At 37.9% G+C, this 3,472-nt stretch overlaps 1 protein-coding gene across 3 annotated transcripts in view; it reads left to right on the forward strand.

Moving 5' to 3' along the window:
- Window positions 1-3,472, forward strand: part of LOC108310797 (sister chromatid cohesion protein PDS5 homolog B) — a 167,556-nt gene that overhangs the window by 52,824 nt on the left and 111,260 nt on the right. The window lies entirely within an intron of this gene.

The raw sequence follows: 3,472 nt of genomic DNA on the forward strand, positions 1-3,472 counted from the left end.
AGTAGAGACGGGGTTTCACCGTGTTGACCAGGATGGTCTCGATCTCTTGACCTCGTGATCCACCCGCCTCGGCCTCCCAAAGTGCTGGGATTACAGGCTTGAGCCACCGCGCCCGGCTTGATTTTGTTTTCTTAATAGTTTTCTTTTTTCTTTCTTGAGTTAGGTTTGGTAATAAGATATGTAGTTTGTCAGTTTTATCTACATATTCAAATGTTATATTATAAAATTTGTAAGATTGACCTGTGATTTTTGACTTTGTTTATCCTACATTTGTTTTCTTTTGATTCATTGATTATTAAGAAGTGCTTTAAAAAATTTAAATGTCTGGAGCTTTTCTTAACCATTTGGTTAACTTTTTTGTTGAAGTATACTCAGAAAAGTGCAAAAAGTATATCTTTAGCTCTGAGACTACACAAAGTGAAAATACTTGTGTAACTAGCATCTCAGAAGGATCTTTTCCCCTCTTTCCATTAACATCTGTCCCCTTAAAACATCACTATCCTGACTTTTACCATCTTGGATTAGGTTTCTCTGTTTTTGAGCTTATGAATGTAATCATACTCTCATGTAGTGTTTTGTGTCTGGCTTCTTTCACTTTGGTGTGTGTGTGCATGTGCGTGTGCGTGCATGTGCGTGGTGTGTGTTGAGACAGGGTCCGCACTGTCACTCAGGCTTGAGCGCAGTGATGTGATCATGGCTTACTGTGGCGATGACTTCCTGGGCTTACGCAGTTCTTCCACCTCAACTTCCCAGGTAGCTAGGACCACAGGTGCACACCACCATGTTGGCTAATTTATTTTTATTTTTTGTAGAGATGAGGTCTCACTGTGTTGCCCAGGCTGGTCTTGAACTCCTGGGCTCAAGTGATCTACCTGCCTTAGCCTTCTCAAATACTGGGATTACAGGTGTGAACCGTCATGCTCATCCTGATGTTTGTAATGTTCATCCATATTATTGTGTGAGGCAATGATTTCTTCACTCTTCATGGCTGTTTTTTCCCCCCATTGTATGACTATACTACAAGTTGTCATTCATTTTAGTGTTGATGGATGTTTGTGTTTTCTGTATTGGCAACTGAATGGTATTGCTGTGAACTTTTTTTTTATATGTCATATGGTGGATGAACTATATGTTTCTATTTAGTAAATAGCACAGAGTGAGTCTTGGGGCCTATTTATCTTTTTTTTTTTTTTTTTTAACTTGATATTTAGTTTAACTGGTTTTTTTGTTTGCATGGCGTATTTTTTCACCCTTTTACTTTCAGCATATCATATCCACATTTTTCATTGTCTTTTAAGGTCTTTATATTGAAATTTAAAAATCTTGTTCTTTTAACCTGATTGTGTATGTTACATACATGTATAGTACTTAGTATGTGCTAAACAGTGTTGTAAGTACTTTAGATATACTTACACCTCTTAATTTTCATTTGGCTAATTTGTCCTTATTTTACTCTGTACTTAAAAATTATACTCCTTGGTTGTGAACTTTAGATTTGCAATTATATTCTTTCCTCACTTTGAAGATAACATTTTGCTGTTTTCTGGCTTATATTGTTGGTGTTGAGAAGTCATCTATTTAAATGCTATTCCTTTTGAGGTACTGTGTGTGCTCTAAGATTTTGTTTGTTTTCTGGAATTATTATTGTCTTAAATTTAATCCTGTTTGGCTTACTGAATTTGTGGATTCGTATTTTATGATATTGTCTGTAGGTATTTGGCTTCTGCTTCAAACTAGTGCTTCTGGTACTCTCATGAATCCCATGTATGAATCCCTCATTCTTCTCCCTCTGTAACTTCCATGAATTGTAGGCTACATTTAAGCCTTTCTATTCTGTATTTCAGTTGTTTATTTCTCTGTGTTGCACTCCAGATTTCTTCTGACCTTTCTTTCAGTTCATTAAATCTATTTTTTTTTTTTTTTTGGAGGCAAGGTGGAGTGGAATGGCGCAATCTCAGCTGACTACAACCTCCGCCTCCAAAGTTCAAGCAATTCTCCTACCACAGCCTCCGTAATAGCTGGGACTACAGGGTGTGCCACCATGCCTGGCTGATTTTTGTATTTTTTGTAGGGATGAGATTTTGCCATGTTGCCCAGTCTGGTCTTAAACTTCTGGCTCAAGTGATTTGCCTGCTTGGGCCTCCAAAAGTGCGGGGATTACAGGCATAAGCCTTTGCACCTGGCCTTTAATGATTAAACCTTCATGTTTGCAAATACATTCACCTGTTGAATTTTCAGTTTCAGTAATTGTATTTTTTAATTTTTAGAAGCTCTGTTTTTTAAATGTATTTTTTAAACTTTTAGTTTATTATTTACATATTTTTTATTTCCTGCAGATATTTTTGGAATTGTCTATTTATTTATTTATATTTATTTATTTATTTATTTTGTGAGACAGAGTCTTGCTTTGTCGCCCAGGTTGGAGTTCAGTGGTGTGAACTTGGCCCACTGCAACTTGCGGCTCCCGGATTCAAGTGATTTCTCCTGCCTCAGCCTCCCAAGTAGCTGGAATTATAGGCGCCTACCACCATGCCCAGCTAATTTTTGTATTTTTAATAGAGACTGGATTTTGACGTGTTGACCAGGCTGGTCTCAAGCTCCTGACCTCAGGTGATCCGCCTGCCTTGGCCTCCCAAAGTGTTGGGATTACAGGCGTGAGCCACACCTGGCCGTCTTTTATTTCTTAAAGATTATAGTAGTTTTGCAATCTTTGATAGTTACACTATAACAAAAATTGTGAGTCTGTTTTTGTTGTCTGGTGTTTTTGTTGGTTCTCCCTCATAGTTGCTTGGTTATTTTTGACTTGATACTGCTCATTGTTCTAGAAACATCATAGTGGGGATTCTTTGATACTTAGGACGAAGACACCTTTCTCTAGGCAGGACTTGGATTTACTTACGTTAGGTGCTTGGGGCCATTATTAACTGGGGGTCTCTGAGTTCATGTTTTGAGAGTCTCTGGGCCACTTAGGTCATATGAACCTCAGCAAGTGTGCAGGCCCATGGTCAAAACTAATTACCTGTTCTTTCCCTGTATTCATATTGCCTTTCTCTGTTTAGCACCAAAGCAGTCTTCTCAGCGGTTCCCTGAGTGGGGGGAGGCTGGGAGAAAGAGGTGTTCATTTCTAGTTTACCCTCTCCATTGCAGGTATATTTTCTTTGGGTAGGGTGGTGGTCTACATTAATGCCAGGAGAGTTTCCTATTTGACACTCTGCCTTGACAGATAAAGGTTTACCTCTGTTTCTCTTGCCTTATAAGACCATCAAAACAGAATCCCACATTTGTCAGAATTGACAAATGCTTTCAGAGTATAAGTAGCTATAATGTTCCAGTGTTCTCACTTACTTCCCTGGATTCCCATTTTCTCTTAGGTTCTAGTTTGGGTAGTTTGTGGTGCTTTCAAAACAGATTTATTTTTGATTCTTTTTCTCTAGTATATGTAGTTTTTTTTTTTTTTTTTTTTTTTTTTTTT

The sequence above is a fragment of the Cebus imitator genome, unplaced genomic scaffold (genome assembly GCF_001604975.1).
Source record: "Cebus imitator isolate Cc_AM_T3 unplaced genomic scaffold, Cebus_imitator-1.0 Scaffold108, whole genome shotgun sequence".
NCBI lineage: Eukaryota > Metazoa > Chordata > Mammalia > Primates > Cebidae > Cebus > Cebus imitator.